This window comes from Corvus hawaiiensis, chromosome 24, assembly GCF_020740725.1.
Source record: "Corvus hawaiiensis isolate bCorHaw1 chromosome 24, bCorHaw1.pri.cur, whole genome shotgun sequence".
Classification (NCBI taxonomy): Eukaryota; Metazoa; Chordata; class Aves; order Passeriformes; family Corvidae; genus Corvus; species Corvus hawaiiensis.
The window spans coordinates 7,080,051-7,099,569 of record NC_063236.1 but is presented as its reverse complement, the minus strand read 5'-3'; the positions used below and the strand labels follow the sequence as shown (position 1 = coordinate 7,099,569).

Sequence of the window (19,519 nt, the reverse complement as noted above, 5' to 3'; positions counted from 1 at the left end):
CTCCAGGTGAGCATGCCCAGGTCTCCCAGCCTGGCTCCATAGGAGATATTAAACTACGACTCAGCTGGAGGAAGCTCACCCATGTCTGGCTAAGTAGAAGTTAATCAAGAGGTTGGAAGGAATGAGCACGATGCAAATTCTCTTCTTGTGTTCATTACAGCAAGCAAAAAAAGTTGATAGAGGAACTAAAGGCCTGTTTTGCCTTTGTCAGTTTGTGCAGCACCACTGCGGGGTTGTGTGGGGGGGAGACGTTTCCAGAAAAATGCAGAAGCTCACTTATGGGTCATGAATAAATGGGTCAGACAAACGAGTTCATTACTGACATACTGTAGGACTCAGTCTCCTGTAAATATTTTCTTAACTGTCTCTGCCTCATGGCTTCACAGCTGAGTCGATACCACATAGGGAATGCGGCTTGGGCGCGTCGGAAAATCAATGGGAACACGATGCAATTCCAATAGCCTGCAATCCAAACCGAGCAGGGAGACAACCACTCATCTGTGCTGGATTGCTGAAGTGATTTGCACTAATCCTTTCTTTCTCTTTCTCTTTCGCTTGGTTCTGTAGCACACAGGAGAAGGAAACCTTTTGACTCTAAATGAAAACATCTCAAAAGCCTGAGCTGACTAAAAGCAAAATGTCTGGTGATGGTTCAAGTGCTGTTACTGAGAGGATATAATTGTAGTGGCAGTGACATATAGACAGAGCTCTGAGAAAAGCTTCACATTCTGCTTCAGACTCAGCACAGATTTGGCAGACAGTTGTTTGAAGAGATAACAACAACTACACTTGTTTTCTGGAATGCACAGGCTTGCGTGCAATATATTCTTTATTTAATATACATTTTTATTAATGGCTTTAAACTGAAAGAGAGTAGGTTTAGATTAGATGCTAGGGTGAAATTCTTCTCTCTGAGGGTGGTTGAGGCCCTGGCACAGGGTGCCCAGAGAAGCTGTGGCTGCCCCTGGATCCCTGGAAGTGTCCAAGGCCAGGTTGGATGGGGCTTGGAGCAACCTGGGACAGTGGAAGGTGTCCCTGCCCATGGCAGGGGGTGGAATGGGATGGGATTTAAAGCTCTTTTCAACCCAAACTATTCTATGATTCTATGGTTAATTATCAGCTATTCATTGACAGAGAGGATCAAATGAGAGCCTATGTGCCATTTAAAATATTAAAGGAACTATGGATTTTGAGAATCAGCACTCCGATGTTTATTCCATGCTCTTCTGTAAGCGCATAAAGATTTTTAAGAAATTCTGCTTAGTAGCTGCAAAGTTTTTTCCCAGGATTGATCTTTTTGCGCTTGGCTGAGCCAGACTTGGGTTGAATTCTGAATTCTCCTTTGAAACCACTTTTTGTCAGAGTTTGCTGATGGTGGATTTTGTTTGAGGTCTCTCTCCTTGGACAGAAGCTGCTCTGATGGATTTTTAGAAGGAGAACACCTGCTCTGGTGCACCTTTCACATTCATCTCCTTGACAGAGGCACTTAAAGAGCCAGTAAAGAACATCCCTCCCTGGTGCTGGGGTTGGGTATTTGTGCCTGGTTCTGTGCTGCCAACACTGTGCCAGCATTAATCTTTCAAACACCCACAGTCTGACAGGGGGATCCTTTTTGGGGGGGTGCCAGCACTGTCAGTGAAGCTCAGCAGCTCAAGGACTCACTCCCCCAATGTCAGCATCAAATGGGACCGTTCTGGGGGAGGTCTGCACGTGCCTTTGCTGGACAGTGGGACCATTATTCCAGATGCCCTGAGAATCCCTGGCTTCAGCATCGCTCCTCTCCTGGCTGCAAAGGATTTGGAAGCAGAGAGGAGCACCAGCTCTGGCCAAGAGTGACTCCTCCCTGCTCTGATTGATGAAATAAGCCCAGTGCTCTTCCATCCCACTCTGCCCAAGCCTGGCCCCATCACAGGGGCACAGCCCATGCTGACATAATGACAATAATTTGCCTGTAGGACCATGCTTTGCTCATGACCTCTGGCAGCTGGCAGTGCTTAAGGGATTTTTTATCTGCAGGGGATGAGCACTAAAATCTGATCCTTTTTGCCCTGTTTAGTGGGCAGATGACATATGATCATAGCACAATTCTTCCTCCTTTTGGGACTGAATCCTCATGTGCTGCAGCACTGGGGCCACAGCTGTGGGATCAGGCTGTGCTTGTTCTCCAGGGATGTTCCGTGGCCCTGCACAGCAGATTCGTGTACACAACACCACAGCAACTGTGGCCACTGGGCCAAAGATTCTCCCACAGAACTATCTGCTTTTTTCAGAGTGCCCTGAAACATTCCAGGGTGCCCCTTGACCTCCTGCTGTAGAACAGACCCCACGAGAGAACTTGGTGCTCTCAGGGAATGTTGCTTTGTTGCTTAAATCTTGTGGAGGGGGTGGAACAAACACTTTGGCATTTGAGTTGCTGGTATATAATCTTTTAAGGGTAAAATCAGGCTTTTCATTAAACACCTTTTCCTGCTCTTTGGTCGGAACATGGTCTTCTTCTGTAAACACTCTGCTTAAACCTTCCTTCTCAGACACTGGTTTTGCTGGAAGTTTTTAAGAGAATATTTGTGGAAAGGAGACAGAAGTATTAACTAGCGAAATGTCACCAAGCTGTGGAATTGAGGTAAAAAAGGTAATTTGGCAGAGTTAGCAATTAGTCTGTGATAACAGGAATTACCTGGCTGCTTTAAAGTTCATCCAGGATTTGGCCAGGCTCTGCTACCAGGAGAGGCTTTACCATAAATCAGCCAATTTCTTCAAACATTTCTGCCCTGTAAAAGTTTTCCAGCTACCTGTGCTTTACCATAAATCAGTGAACATGAGAGAGGCCACCCTTTGGGGAGAGCCCCAGATTGCCCCCCAGTCATTCAAGATTTAATTTCCTTTGGTTGAATTCCGACTTTGAAAAAGAATCCCATCTGCAGGATTCTCCCTGGCCAGCCCTTCTCTGTGTTTCCAAGAAGGAGTACACTTAGGAATTGCTGTAAAACATGGCTCTCTGTTCCTAGCACTGTTGCAGGGCAGTAATTAAAACCAGGACTGTTATTCACTCTTTACATACCAATGCCTGGAAGCATGAGCTCTGTGGGTCTGTGTTCTGTGGGAAATGGACTGGGTTGGTTGGGGTTTTGGTTGGATTTTATTATTATTTTATTATTGTTATTATTATTGTTATTGTTATTATTATTGTTATTTCTTTGTTATTGTTATTGTTTGTTATTATTTATTATTGTTACTACTACTGTTATTTCTTTAGGGACAGAAAAAAGTGTTTAGTGACTACAGCAGATTTAAATGAATAAAAAATGCACTTTGTCCCCCGAAGTGACAGCTGGAGATAAGATCTACTGGCAGAAGGGATGTTGAAGGCACACCCCTACCCTAATTCCATTTATATCTGGATGAACCTGTTGTCTGTGAACTTGTCTGCCTGAGGCACTGTTTGCTTCCAAACCTTTTCTGGCAGCAATATCCAGAAGTTCTCCACCATCTCTCAAAGTACTTGTGCATGTTCTGAGCTGCTCTCATGTGAGTGTCCCCACGTTTCAGCAGTTTCAGCCCTTCCATCCCCACCTTATCCAGCACCTTCATCACTCTGTAAACCTTCCCGTGTCCTACCCCACTGCTGTCCCCAGCCCGAGGAGCCACAGTCTCACAAAGCAGCTGTTTCCTCGCTCACTTTAATCTCTTTACACGCCCTCCTGTGAGCCTTTTCTCACTCCCCTGTGCCCTTCCAGAGCCTGGAGCTGCACATGGACTCAGTGGGTGGGTGCAGAGAGGTGCCCCGAGGTTTGTGCAGGTGATTTCTGAGCCTCGCATATTTCCTGATACATTTGCAAGCAGTGATGATATCCAATTTTTTTTATTTATCATTTTTATGTGCACAGCATCAAGCCATCTGTTGCATTAAAAGTTCATTAAAAAACCCAAGGAATCCCTTCTCCATGTGAAGAAATCCTGTTCTATTCTGTAGGACTGAGTGTATTCCAGCTCGTTGGTGCCTGTTTGCAAGTCCCTACAAGCTGATGGCTCCAGCTGCTGTGCTGTCCTTTGTTCTTGTCACAGGCCAATTGTAATTTCAAAATGTTATTTTAATTAAGAAGGAAAATGTGCTTGAACAGGCCTCCCCTTTGTGGGGACACACAAGCTTGTTTAACCTGACCAAGAGAAACAGCCCAGACCTGGACCCCAGACTCACACCAATTTAGTGTGAAATGTCTATTTTCTGCACTGGATTTTACTCGTGGAAGAGAGCAGTGCTATTGCTTTGTGAGGCTGATCCCTTGTTTTTCTGGTGGTTTAAATTCTGCAGATACTGAAAAAGCTTCTCTGCTTTCACAGCAGTGAGGTCAGACCCAGCTGCAGTTTCTCTTCAGGCATGTGGACCATGTCCCAGCCTGGACACAAGTCCAGCCTACCCAGCACCTCTCACCTGGCTCAGAGAAGTTGGTTCTGTCTCTTTTGGAAGGAGACCATTTTTTTAGGGTGGTCATCCCTAATTAAACCACCTTTCTCTCACTAAGGATCAGAATATCAGAGTTATCTTAGAGCGTGGAAGTTGTCCTTGTATCTGTAAGTGTTCTCTCACTCAGTGTGAGTCAGACCCAGGCTTCTGCACTCAGCTCTCATCCTCCTAGCACTACCTGGGCAGGTAGCAGGGGTGTAGGAGGGAGTCTTGCTATGAAATTAGGAATATTGACTTAACATCAGTCTTGGAGGGAGACGCATTTGACAATTTGACCCATTCCTGGAAGTGTCCAAGGCCAGGTGGGACAGGGCTTGGAGCATCCTGGTCTAGTGGAAGGTGTGGAACAAGATGAGCCTTAAGGTCCCTTCCAACCCAAACTGTTCCATGATTTTATGATTCTGGTGGGGATGGGACATTTTAAAGGAGCTGAAAAAAAGTGTCCAGTTGGACGTACCCTGCACTGACACCAGAGACGCAAAGGATGGACTTGCCCTTCATCATCTCTCTGTCCAGTATCTGCTTATCTTTATTGATAAATCTTAATGAGGCTTTGGAGAAGGTTGAAAAGAAGTTCAAATGATCACATTTAAAGCAAAGCTCTAGAAGTATTTAACATCATACTCATCTTCCAGGACCTGAGCTCTGTATTGTATAACAATAGAGATAATGAAAGTGTAAAACACTGGGACTCCCTGCCAATGTTACAACTTGTTTTTACTACTAAAAAAGGCAGTAAACTGGGAGGGCACATACACAAGTGAATTGCTTTGCACTTGCCCTGTTTCTTACACTTGTTTTCTACACTTCTGGGCTCTGCTGGAGGCAGAACTCCAGGCCAGAACTACGTTTGGGCCAAGCCAGTGTGGGAGTGAGCCCGTGCGTTCAGTTGCTCTGCGGGAAAAGGCAAAGTTCTCCCTGTGAGAATTATTCTGAATTGAAAACTGAATGAAAACAAAGCTTTTCAGTTTTGCTATGAGGAAAACTAGGCATGGAGTGAATCCCTGGTAGGGCTGTCACACTCATCTGCCAGGTTTTTATTTCAATATCGCAGACTTCGTCTCGTCCTCACCGTGATTTCCACCTCTGGATTGCTGGGTAAATAGTCTGCAGAATAAAATCCCTCAATTATCAGCAGTGAAGTGAAGCTCTCAAGCAACTCACTTTTATGTATCCTGGATGTCCTTGCCCTGTGAGCTGACGTGGGACCACAAGGAGGTGGGGGAGCCTGGGGAATACAAAGCTTTAAGGAGAACTAGTGGAACAGTTGGAGCAGAGATGTGGGATGCTACAGAGATGAGGTGGTGAGAGGCCAGGTGAGGTGGGGAGGAGGCACGAGGAACCAGCAGGAACCCACGGCACAGATCTGTATAAATAGTAGTGTTTCCAATGGAACAATAGTGTTTTCAATGGGCTTGTAGGAAAAGGGAGAATTCTGAGATAAGGAAAATAGATTTTTATGGGTTTTGCCAAACCACTGTAGTGGATCAAGCCTTGCAAACAGGAACAGCTTTGCTTTTCAGGGACACTTTCACACCTCCCTCCCAGGGTGTCCTGAAGAGGCTCTGTGGCATTGTCACTAGACCTGCAATACTGTGACATGGAAGTCCACCTGTGAAAATCAGCCACCCCCCCAAATGCAGGTTGAAAACATGCAGCTGCAGCACGAGCTGAAAGTGCTCTTTGCATGCACAGAGGGAATCCAAACCAATTTGGGTTCGAGGAAAGCAGGGTTTACTCCGGGACACAACGCAGTGTTTGCAGATCATTGGACAGCTCACTCTCGTACAGATCATGCCTTTTTATGGGGACATTCCAGCTCCAAAGAAAGCAAATTCTTCTCAAACACATTGTCTTAGTTAAACTTTTAATATGTTTTGATATTGCCAGCAGCAGCTTTATATAATGCAGTCGTGTAGCAAACAAACTCACTCTGTGCTCTTGAAGAATGGAAGCCCATGGATGGAGGGGATGGATTGGCACTGTGGGATTTGCAGTGGTTCATGCCTGGAATCAATGGGTTAATGACCTTCCAGCACTGCCTCAGGACTGGGAAGTACAGAATGTTCTGGAAGCAGGGGGAGAGGGGAAGGTTTTGGCCAGCTCACCTTGAGCCCAGGTTATGGATGGCAGGAAAAGCTCCACTTAGACCAAACCAGTTACTGACTGGGGTTCTGATCCCCAAACCAGGACTAACTGGGGTTCTGATCCCCAAACCAGTTACTGCTTCTAACCTGGATATCAATACTATTCCTTCTTTCCTTAGTGCAAGGCGTAGGCCATGTCCTCTTTCCAAACATGAAAAAGATAATACTGGAGCAGTCATTGCCATAAAAAGGAGTTTGGATGGTGCCAGCTGATCAGTGTTTCTCGACGCTCTCCCTCGTGTCCATGTCCCTGAGCTCTGGGAGCCTGGCACTGCTGTTGGTGACACCATGGGGACATGCAGCTCCTCGTGGGGAGCATCACGCCTGGCTCCTGCCTGACTGTCCATGATCTGCTGAAGGCTTGGCTCTGCAGGAGCTCCTGCCACGCTGCTGTGTCTTGGCACGCTTCTCCTTGCTGTAGTGGGATTCCTTGGAAGCACAGAACCATGTTATGTCCTAAAACTGTTCTTCATTATGCAGAGGGACAGTCGGTATTTTGGGTTGTTCTCTCCTTCCTGTTCTTTTCAGGAAAGCAAAGACAATTTTACGTTGCATTTGTCACTCCATAAGCCTTTCCAAAATCTGGGTCATTCCAAATGCAAGCTGTCACGTGGGTAAAGTAATTCTGCTTGGGAATTAACCTGGCAATTCTAAGAGTTACTACATTAAGAGCAGAAGTCCCACTTGGAAATCTCAGGTAATACATATGCTTTATGTTTTCCTGTAAAGAACAACTACTCAGGAGTTCTGGAAGTCCAGGAGAACTTACAGGATATTCAAAGAGTGCCTCCCTTATTCTTTGGGTCTAATCCTGATTTTATGAGTGCAGCTCTTTAGTGGAACATTTTACAACATTGTGGTCAGTGGGAAAAACTGTGTTGTGCATGTGCTTTTCTTCTTTCCATCCTGGATTTTCTGTTTACACGTGGCCTGTTAGTTCCTCTGCCACTTGATCACATCACAGTGTCCTTTGGGACTGGAACCAGGCTTTGAGACAGCTCTGCTAATGAGGAAGAGGCATCCATTTCCTGCAGTTTGCTTGGGATGCTGGGGAATAAGGAGATATTGAAATTACCATCCATAATCTTGGCTGTAAATGATCAAACAAATCATCACCTGTGTTTGTAAATCTTATCTCCTAAGTGCCCTGGTAAAGCAGAAAGAAAGAGGGATCCAGGAGTTGTTCTCAAGGTGGTGGAAAACTCTGTACATTGCCTGAAGCACAGGGAAGGCAGGGCATGGAAAGACTGCCCAGTGCTGCAGTGGAAGTGATCTGTTTATCTCTATTTTTAAATTACTCCCTTTCTTTTAGAATTATGTTCAACACTGTGATGCCTTTGGATGTCCAGCAGTTAAATTATTAGCACTTAGAGCATTGATGAGAGCCAGCAAACCGAGCTGGAGCACGGCTGGCAAAGGAAGTATTTGTGTAAGAGGTGACTGACAGCAACTTGTCCCTGTCTGCGAAGTTTCTTCTGTGACTTCTGTGTCAAAAGTGAGTTCTTCAAAACCTCCAGCTCCCTTAATTTTTTAACCTGCTTGCTGGGAACAAGAAAATGTCTCTTTCCCAGCATTCTCCTTTTCACATTGGCCTTGTTGCAAGCAAGAGCTGAGTGAAAAGGAGAAAAACCCAAACCAGAACAACAAAAAAACCCCCAACACAACCTTCATTCCAGAGTCCAATTTGCAATGAGAATCTTTGAGTCTATTTTTGTCCAATTCCATTTGGACAAAATTCAAGAATTTGATTTTTCCCATTGCTTTGCTTTATACTCTGGTTGACTCGGAAAGCACGGGCTGAAAGCAACACTGAACCACAAAATTCAATTAAAACACAAGGCGTAAGCAGGGAGGAGAAATGAATGGGTGGATTAGTCTATCAGCTGCTGTTCCCATGATCTTCTTATCTTATCCTGCACTATGAGAAGAACTGTTGGGAAGTGGAGTCGCTCTAAAATCTGCCCAGGCTGCTGTGTCCTCTCAGCACAGAGCAGAAAATTGGATCAATAGCCTGAGCCTATTCCTCTTCGCTTTCCTTCTAAACAGCTGGACTGCCAAATCCACCCAGAGAATGGAGGCTAATCTGGGGTTTAATCCTCTGCTCTCCCACTATGAAGTTAAACAACAGAGCCTGGAACAGGCAGAAATCAGTACAGATTCCAAACCAGGCTGCTTAGGGTTTACACATATTTATAATTATAAAATATTTTTTAATATATGTTGCTGCTGTTCTTGCATCTAGCAACTAAATCAGACATTTGGAACAGAAACGTTTATCAATCCTGAAATTACATGTGGGTCTATCAAAAAAGAAAACCTAAGGCAGGAGGGAAATGTTCTAAAATGACAATATTTAATTTTTAATTTGTTCCTACTTCTATCATACATTTCACTTTTTATGTAGAACATAATAGCAGCACTTCTGAAGTTTTACATCAAGGTCCTTGAGACCAGGGGAAGAGAACAGAAAGGAGGAAACACATTCTTGGCCTCGTATGAGCTGTTTCAAAAACTGCCAATTATGACCTTTTCCAACCTTAACAATTCTATGATTGGTACCTGGACCTTTATTGAAATAGACAAAGGTAAAGGGGAAAATATATTCTTTTTTATTCTTTCTCTTTTACTCACTAGAAATATTAGATTGGTTTGCTGGTGGAAAACTATGTAAGCCTGAATGGAGGGTCCTAACTCATGGAATGGATGGGACACAGGAGGGAAAAAGGATTGTTGGTGGTTTCCTTCAGATAACTCACTGCAAGGCATCTGCACCGTGCTGCACAGCACCACCCCCCAGGTCTCTGGTGATGGAAACATTTCACTGGAACACTTCACTGCAGGAAAGGCAGTTCAGCACATCCATGCACCTGGAATGATTGTTGGAACACCTGGTTTGGGGTTACACAGGACTGGTTCTGATCCCTCAGTCCCTGCTCAGAACTTGGTCTCACCGGAAATTTGGCATTTTGAGCTGTGTCCCGGTGGCAGATACCAATGTTCTGGTGTTGATGTGGGAGGGGTGATGCAAACGCAACTTTGGGCTTTAAGGTCCCTTCCAACCCAAATAATTCCATGGTTCCTCCAGCTGTGTCTCTGCTGGAGCATTCACCACTGTGGAAAGAGCAAGTTTGGAATGTGTTGTTCAGGTGACAGGCACAAGCTTTTGGTGTTGATGTGGGAGTTGATATTTGGGATGCAGGCTGACCTGCAGCCTTGTGTAAGGATGGGCAGCATTCCCACTCTCCTGTGTCCTCGCAGGGAATCAAAGAATCAGGGAGAATCCCAGACTGGTTTGGGTTGGAAGGACCATAAAGCTCATCCAGTTTCACCCCCTGCCATGGGCAGGGACACTTTTCACTGTCCCAGGTTGCTCCAAGCCCCATCCATCCTAGTCTTGGACACTGCCAGGGCTGGGGCAGCCTCAGCTGCTCTGGGCACCCTGTGCCAGTGGGGGTGACCTCCCTGTTTGCTGCCAGAACTGGAGAATCAACATTGCTCTGGGTGGTTTGAATGTTTTCCTGAGCATTCCTCCTAGAATATCTTGTCTCTCTTCAGCACCTCCAAGCACCCATAAACACATCTTCCTTTCTGCACTTCCCTCAGTGTATTTATTTTAGTAGCACGGAGGGGGAGATGGAAAATCCTCTGAGCAGTAGCCACAGAAGCTGATCCACCACTGAGCAGGCACATGGCCAACTGGATGCATGGGCATACATGCAGACAGCCCAAAGGACAGATGTATCAAATCAGATTTATGAGGTCAGTTTTCCCAGCCAATAAAGCCCAGATTGCTGTCTGCCCCGTTATAACCTTCCTGTGTTTAAATGGATGTGAAACAGATAATCCAGCCTTTGGCGGGAACAGCACTGATAAAACACAAACATTATTTCTGTAGCCACATAAGATTATTTTTCCAATTCAGCAAAAAGTATTGGCTTGAAGATTGTTAAAGAGGTCACAGTATTTTTATACCAGTTGTGTGTGAATAAAAATTTTCTCAGTCCAAGAGAAGGATCAGAGGATGTGCATTAATTATTATTATTACACAGTAGAGTACAGCAGGAAGGAACTGTGTATCTCAGTGTGACGAGATCTGTCCTGGACAAACCTGTGTAAGTGATATCTGCTCCTCAAACCCCAAACAAGATGGTCCTGAGCCCTGGGCCAGGCTGGTGTTTCCCTCAGGCTGAAGGTCGTACCTGTCAAAGTGGTTGTTCTATGAATGGGACAGGATTTTGAGAACATTTCATCCCATCATTTATGATTATTGACCATGTTATTTCCCCAAATCTACAAAACGAAATGCAAATGTCCCATTAGGATGGTGGTGTATCCATTATCTCCAGGATAACTGCCTGAAAAAGTTGCATTTTTCCTTTTATTTTCAGTAAAACAAAGCAATTTTCCATTCTATAAGATCCCTTCTCTCAGCAAACAAACCTAAATTGGTTCAATATTGTTGTTTGAATCTCTATTTACTTATCCTATGGGAAAAAAATGTAAATTAAAATATGAACATTGCATGCAAGACACTTCAAGAAGATATTGAAATTGTACAGTAAAAATAGCTTTCTGATGGGAATATATTAAATAACATTGAACATAAAGACTCACTGGCAGTGTCATTTGCCAGCTGCAAAAACAGTATTGGGATGGGAAACATGCTAGGAAGAAGCAGGCACTTGGGAAGAATACATTAGTAAAAATGCTATTTTTATTTAAAGTTCTATACAGTCAAAGTTCATCTTTCAATGTTTTCTAAGGATTAGGCTTTCAGTGACACTGAAACTTTTGGCCCAAGCATTCCTGGAACCACACTGTCCTCTCTAGAACCAAATGAGGAGAAAATAATGCATTATATTAAAACTTATTGTTGTGAACTTCATAAACTGCTTTTCTTTCCCCCTCAGATTCTTTGTTTTGCCTCGTAAAACAGTGGAATGAAGTGATAATTAGTGCCCCTGGAAAGTGGCTGCTCATGTTGGTGGTTAAAGCCAATGGGTCCCACTGGAAACTTTTATAGGAAAGAAACAGCAAAGAGAGATAATTCAGATTCTGAGTTTCACAAGCTGACTCTGAAGTGAGCAGCTCCCTGTGGCACCAGCAGAGTCCAAAGGCCTCTTTGGGAGAGTTCTCAGATGGGACTTCCCCCATGTTCTCTGAGAAGAGCTTCCTGGCATTTGGGGCTCTTTTGTACTGGGTAGAGATGTGCTGAGCTGGAGCATTTCTCTAACTTCAGCTTCAGATGAAAATGTGTTTATATCAGGAATTCCAGCTGTGCATTGATTCCTCAGGCTGTGCTCTCCAGCACCCCAAATCCCACCTGGTCTAGTGGGAGGCATCCCTGCCAATGGATGGAACCATTGGTTCCTCCAGATGTTTCTCTGCTGGAACATTTCTCACTGTGGAAAGAGCAGGTGTTTGGAATGTGGTGCAACAGTTCCAGCAAGAGAGGTAAAAACCAGTGTCTCAGCAAACTTTAGCAACAAACTGGGGGGTTGGAAATAAATCTTATCATAGAATCACAGAATCGTGGAATCCCAGAATGGTTTGGGTTGGAAGGGACCTCAAAGCTCATCCAATCCCACCTTTGCCGTGGGCAGGGACACTTCCCACTGTCCCAGGTTGCTCCAAGCCCCATCCAACCTGGCCTTGGGCACTTCCAGGGATCCAGGGGTGGCCACAGCTGCTCTGGGCACCCTGTGCCAGGGCCTCACCACCCTCACAGGGAACAATTTCTTCCTAATATATGATCTAAATCTTCCTCTTTTAGTTTAAAACTGTTCTCCCTTGTTCTGTTACTGTCTTACACAGTTGGGAGAAGAATCAGACACAAATTCTGGGTGAGAAGGTGGTTGCACCCCAAAGGAGAGAGAGCTTTTGTCCTTCGATCTTGGGGTTGCAGTGATTCCGTTAATTTTTGTGATGTAAATGTTAGCACATGGTGAAGATCACTTCAGACATCTGACCTTTTCCACTTTCTTATTCCCCTTCCTCAGCTGAATGGGGGAGGTAGTGATGGAACTGCCAGCAAAGCCTGTGAGGACCAGATAACAATGAGGTGATAGTACACAAATGTCAGCCTTCATCAAATTAATCCCAGGACAGTCACCCGGATGCGTTTACAGCAGATAATCTAAACACAAACACAACTGTTCTAATCTCTGCCCTGGTGACTCACCAGCAGATGCTGAACACAGCCCTGTTAACCTCAAGGCAAAGATCAGCATCTGTTCCAGAGCTGTTTGGAAGGTACTGCTTTTATTTTCATCACAATTGCAATCCCGTTTCTCGGTATTCAACTGTCCCTCGAAAATCTTAGAAGTGAGAACAGTCAGCAGTGGAAAACGCGCAGGAATTTCAGATGCAGTCAGAGCAATTTAAGGGATTCTTCTCCCAGAGGGTGCTGGGCACTGCCCAGGCTCCCCAGGGAACGGTCCTGGCCCCAAGGCTGGAGAGCTCCAGGAGCGTTTGGACAGCGCTGCCAGGGATGCCCAGGGTGGGATTTGAGGGTGTCCTGAGTTGGACTCGATGATCCTTGTGGGTCCCTTCCCAGGGGGAATATCCTGCTCAGGATATTCTGTGACTCTATGAAGTTAAGGATATAATCCTGATGTACAGCACTCCCTGGTTTTCCTTGGATGTTTTCTCTGAGGAAAAGGAGAAGTCAGTGGTCTAGAGTTCACCTGTGGCTCTTCAAAACTGTTTAGACTGACATGTAAACGCCTGGTTATTATCACAGGTCCTGGAATCTATTTCTTTTCCATCTTTTTATCGTGGTTCCATGGCCTGCAGCCCTCCAGACACACCAAGTGTGGGCTTTTCTTCCTTTTTCTGGAGACTCTGAAGTTTGGCTGCTTGTTGGCACAAGGTGCTGAGTGAAGGGAATTCTGCAGCGTCTTCCTGGTAGAGAAACAAAGGCTGATCGCTGCAGGTTAAAGCTTGAACTCAGCAAGGAAAAGCCAAGTCCAGTCATTTCTGAGGAGTCAGTATCCTGAGGAACAGTGACTTTCCTTCTGCAAAATTAAACTGCAGAGTAGCAGATCACCAGGTTCAACTTCTAATAGACTGGTAAGTTTGAAATTATAATAATTATTTGGTATGATGACATTTTAACAATCTAGCACTTACAAATAATTCCCTATAGTCATTCCTTGGGAAAGAAAACTGAGATTCACTGACTGCCACTAGGAGATGAGAACAAATTGTGGCCCCTGAAATATTGCCAGATGATCAATATAATTTTTATTATCAGATAGTCTCTTTTTTCACCTTTATTTCCCATTTGATTTCAAACTTTAGACTTCAAATATGTGTGGTTCATCTGTAGCCTCAGGGAATTAATGTCAGACAATAAGTTCTCCAAAGAGGGGTAAAGAAACCCAAACTTCAGTCCTCGGAGGGGGGAAACGTGACTCCACGACACAAGAAGGGAGCTGAATGTTCATTCAAATACCGACCAAAACCACGGCAGAAAGTTCTCAGACCAAGGCTCCCAGAGGACATGGACACAGAACTATAAAATAAATACTGAGGAATCTGGGACATAAAGAAATTCTAGAAAAAAACCTTAATGCTGCCAAAAATATCACCTCCCATCCAGCCCAGATAAAAGGTGACATTTGTACATGGCCTCTTGTATTCAAAGACTTCTACAGACGGAGCCAGACTCCAAGTGCAGAAATCAGAGGGCGAAATTCGGTCACCCAAATTTAAAACAGTGATGTGGAAAAACCTCTGTGTATCTACTGCACTCCCATCAGCTGTCATCCTGCTCTTTTATTTCCAAGTTAATGAATTCCCTGGAGATGCAGCAGACTTGGAAAGGTTTAGCCCCGTGGGACACTGAGCCACGGGCTCTGAATGGAAGGGGCACAATCCCTGCTCCGAGGGCCTCATTCCCTGTGTGTTTTGGTATATTCCATCTCCAACACATGGTTCAGAATTCCACAGCTGAGATCAACCACGGAAAACTTCCGTGTTTCCATCATTGATGTAAAGTTGTATGGAAAGATTTAACGTGATGACATTCTAGGATTCAGTAAACTATGATTATTTACATCAGCTGAGAGACAAAATGTTCTGGAAATTATTGACAACGCTGTTAAATTTTGGTATCACTATTTTTTATTAATCTAGTTGTTTAATGATTTAACTGCCTTATAAAAATATGTGTGAAATTATAGCATAGAATTGAAGTTGATAATTGTTATGCATTGTTCTCCTGACAAAATCTTAAAGAAGCTAAGGTGGAGGAGCTCCACAATTCCTCTTCATAGTCCTGTCCTGTTGTTCTCCTCTCTTCCCCTTCCTTTCCTCTTCCCCTCCACCACAGAACATCAGCTACAGTCCCAGGCTGTGTGGAAATCCAAGTGGTTTTCTCTGAGCAGACCCCGTTAGTTTCCAGTTACGGACAACTGACAGAATCATCTGTGAAACCGGTTACCTTCAGGAAAAATGATTCCTTAGTCTCCCTGGCTCTATCAGCGACATTTACTGCTTGTTCTAGTAGTAACAAAGCCATCTACTGCTAAGGTATGGTTTTATTTCTTGTTTTAGGGGACCTTCAAATACAATTTCACTTGTCCTTGGTGTGATGTCTCCATGAACGGATCTTATTCTGGTGACAGGTGAACTGTACCTGCATGGATATAAATATTTAATGCTGTTCTGCAAACTCAAACCACAGACAGCAGTGATGTCCCTCTTGTTAAAGTGGTCAAACAGAAGTTCTGTAAGGAATTGTATAAATTGAAACTACAACAAATCTGGGTTGAGAGAGCACTCCCCTCTTACCCTCCTCTTCAGCGTGCCTGGAATTCCTCATCCTCAGCAACCCAGCACTGCCAAGGCCACCACTAATCCACATCCCCAAGCGTCACATCCACACGGCTTTTAAATCCCCCCAGGGATGGTGATTCCTCCACTGCCCTGGGCAGCTGTGCCAGGGCTCGACAACCCTTTCAGTGCAGAAATATTCCCCAACATCCATCCTGAACCTTCCCTCGCCATTTCCACTCATCCTGTCCCTGTTCCCTGGGAGCAGAGCCCGACCCCCACCTGGCTGCACCCTCCTGTCAGGGAGTTGTGCAGAGCCAGATCTGAGCCTCCTAAAATGCTTCCACTCCTTAAGTGGTTTCACTTAAATGGAACCAAATAAAACCATAAAATTCTCTACCCTGAAACAATCTCAAAATCATAATGATGCATTTCAGAAAGGCAAGTTCTGTGCTGACACTGCTGGGCTGTTGTGGTCCAGGAGAGGAAAGTCCTTATGCAAGGAAATGGATCTTTTAGAAAGTAGGAAGAAAGATGGGATTAAAGAGTTGATTTCCAGGAGAACCTGGGGTCTGAACCCAGGCTCGTGGTACTCAGAAGTGATTAGGAATGGGAAAGTAGCAAGGAGACTCCATCTTCATGGTGGGCTTTGCTCTTCAAACTCCCTGAGGGACTGCAGGAGGATGTTATTACATTACATTTTCAGTCAAATGGAGTGAAAGGTAAAGGTCAGTGTAGGTATGTGAAGTGATGCACCAGGATTACATTTTTTTTTTAAAACCAACAAAACCCCCCTCAAAAACCTAATTTTGCACTAAGAATAATTGGCTCTGAGCTGACTGTTCAGAGTCAGGAAAAATACCTTTGGAAGATTTTTTTTAATTAGTCTGTGATGTGAGGTGACCTGCAGACAGAATTCTGTCACTATGAAAATTCCCTGGGCACACGTGTGCAGTTATTCCACTGCTCCAGGGGGAGGGGAGTGGAACTGGGAAAGGTTTAAAGAAGGGTGAGAAGGACGGTGAAGGGGGTGCAGGTGTTTTTAATGCAGAAGTAGAAGAATGCTTTAGTCTGGAAAGCAGCAAAATAATGGAGAAAAGGAGAAAAATAATGGGGGAAAAGAGTAAAATAATGTGGGAAATGGGAGGGATTTGATGGAACTGAGTCCTGAGAGCCGTGGCAAAGGTGATGCTGTGTGCTTTTACAGCATGGGAAGCAGGGGGCAACAAAATCCACTCTCAGAAAAGAGGATGGATGACTGCTCTTCCCGTTGCTGCAGAATGTTGTGAACGTGGGAAATTTCTGTAGATTCGGGGGGAAATGAACACATTCCTGGGAAGGAAACCCAGGGAGGACCAGTGCTGACTTCTGACTTGAGAAACCCCTAAAATGCAACTTTCCGGAGGAAGACAGAATACTCTGGAGCCCTTTAATACATGTGTGTCCTAATCTTACACATTTCCATGCCCTTTAGATGGTTGTAGGAGGGAAGATATTTAATTAAAACGTTTGATCTGATTCACTGCTTGTGTGAAGTCACCTCGTGTTAAATATTTGTTACATTTACCTGCCACCGTGTAATATGGAATTTCTTGGAAAAGGAAGCCAAGCTTTGAGTTTTGCAGTTTTTACACTGAGCAAGACAGCTGGAAGTGGACATTTTCTTTCCACTCTTTCTTTGTTGCCTGTACAGAGAGTTGAGTGGAGGAGGGAAACCTGCTTTTATGTTGGTTATTTACTGTACATGGCTTTTATACTCCAGTTCTGGACAAATGCTGCACTTAAAGCAGTTGCCAAGCTGACATACCTTAGATCTCAGTGTAAGCACAAAAACCAGTAAAAGGGTACAGAAAAAAAGTGGATAGTTACTGTAATACAAGGATTTATAAAGCTGAGAGGGTAATTTTCACATCCTGTGAGGTTTCTGGTGATGGCATTTATGTATTCTGTAATGTGTTACATATATAATACAGTATATTATAATATACATGTTGCAAAACACTTTATGTTATGTATATTTTTATATATTTATATATATTTCTATTTCTATTTCTATTTCTGTTTCTATTTCTATTTCTATTTCTGTTTCTATTTCTATTTCTATATATGTATTTCTGGGTGAGGCTGTTAGTCCTATGGCTTAGTTTTAGGGATTCCTGCATGGAACAGGGAGTTGGACACGATGATCCTTATGGGTCCCTTACAGTTGGAGACATTTTATAATTATTTCAGGAAAAATCTTATTACTTGTGTGGGGTCACAGCCCAGAGCAGACTCATGGCATGGCCTTGCTGAGCTTTCATCAGGCTCTTTGAGCCCAGGCTGTTCCCTCCTGGGGTGAGCTGGGAGCCACTGGGCATTGTGGCTTTTGTCCTGTGTCTTCCCACATTCCTGCAGGAAAATCCTACAATTTCAGATTTCTGTGCACATAATAGAGCATGAGTCTGGTGAGGAGCAGCTGAGGGAGCTGGAAAGGGGCTCAGGCTGGAGCAAAGGGGGCTCAGGGGGACCTTGTGGCTCTGCACAAGTCCCTGACAGGAGGGGGCAGCCGGGGGGGGGTCGGGCTCTGCTGCCAGGGAACAGGGACAGGAGGAGAGGGAACGGCCTCAGGCTGGGCCAGGGGAGGCTCAGGGTGGATATTGGGGAAAAATTCTCCGCTGAAAGAGTTGCCAACTGGACTGGACTGGGCTGCCCAGGGCATCACCCCTGGAAGTGCTTGGAAAGAGTGGGGATGTGGCACTTGGGAACAGGGGTTAGTGGTGGCCTTGGCAGCGCTGCATTAATGGTTGGACTCCATGACCTTAGAGGGCTTTTCCAACCGAAATGATTCCACGATTCCATGGTTCTGCCATCACTGCCCCCAGCAGCCAGCAGGACTGGTGCTTGTCAAGGCCAACACCAGCCCTCAGTGGGTGTGGCAGCACCAGCAGAAGAGGTTTAGGAGCACACAAAAGAGATGCTCACGGTGTGGAGGCTGGAAATCTGCTGAAATAACACCAGCACCTCTGTGTTTGTGGGGCAGCAGTTGCCAAACCTTCCAGGAATTTTGTGCTGAGTGTGTTTTCCCCATCCAAAACACACCTGGAGCTCCCTGGGAGCAGCTGCTCTCCCTCTGCCTGATGCAGGGTCAGCTTCTGCACTATGGCTCTGCCCAGTCCTCACATGTCCCCCGAGCAGGACAGGAGTTGGAGGTGGTCACAAAAATTGGACAAACTGTCTGGTAGGTTTCACTTAAAAACTCTAATCATAACCCAACAATTAGTGACCTGAACTTAAAAACATTCGTGTACTGCAGCTGGTTATTTGTAATATCTGATTTTTAGTTTATTGCAAATACCTGGGGTTTAGTTCATTGGAATATCTGATTTTCAATTTACTGGGCAATACTCCACAATTATTGATTTCACCTTGTTGTGGTGACTTAGGATAAAAACACGACTATAATAACCAGGGTTTTTTTCTAAGAAACTGTACACAGTTATCATAAACCTTCAAAAAGCCTTAAGTAACAGCCATAAGTCCAAAAATTTTTGGAAAAACGATTCCATTACTGGAATGCCAGTCAGGTTTGTATGAGCACCAGGGATGAGAGGATCTGGACACTTGGGAACTGCTGCTGTTACTCAGTTCAAACATGATTTTCTTGCTCTGTGAATCACAGGCCAGGGCTTGGCTCTGCTCCTACCCCTCGACAGCTCCCTCTCAACACTGCCTGAGCGTGTCTGGGCATTCCCACTGTGCTGTGGGAAACCCTCAGTGAGGGACAGACGCTCTCTGAACTCACTCTTCCCTGCTTTCCATCCCCCGTTGCACTGAGGAGTGGTTTGGTGCAAGAGAGTAAGAGTGTCCCTGGAGAAGATTTCTAATTTTGCTCCCTGGGTGAGCTGAAGCTTTTCCAGAGCAGGCTGTGGGCTGATCCGGGTGGAGGAGGGCTGGGAAAGGTCAGGGATCCCATCTTGGCTCTTTTTTCAGCAGCTTTGCTGGTAAAACCCCACAGACGTTCTCGTGGGCTCTCTGCTTACAGCGAGAGACAGATCGCTTCCCCCTCTAGATTTATAGGACTGTCTGAGGTTGTGGCATCCTCAGGACCCAGGAGGCAGCCAGGATCTGTGGAAATAGCTGGGAAAACTGC

General features: G+C 45.0%; 1 long non-coding RNA gene across 1 annotated transcript in view; it reads left to right on the top strand.

Moving 5' to 3' along the window:
- The window catches only part of LOC125337941, a 60,136-nt gene extending 44,618 nt beyond the window's left edge, over positions 1–15,518 (top strand). The window contains exons 5-7 of the long non-coding RNA XR_007208158.1: positions 12,609–12,861; positions 13,352–13,680; positions 14,945–15,518. This is a non-coding gene — a long non-coding RNA (uncharacterized LOC125337941). The remainder of the gene's footprint in view (positions 1–12,608; positions 12,862–13,351; positions 13,681–14,944) is intronic.
- The last annotated feature ends 4,001 nt before the right edge of the window (positions 15,519–19,519 follow it).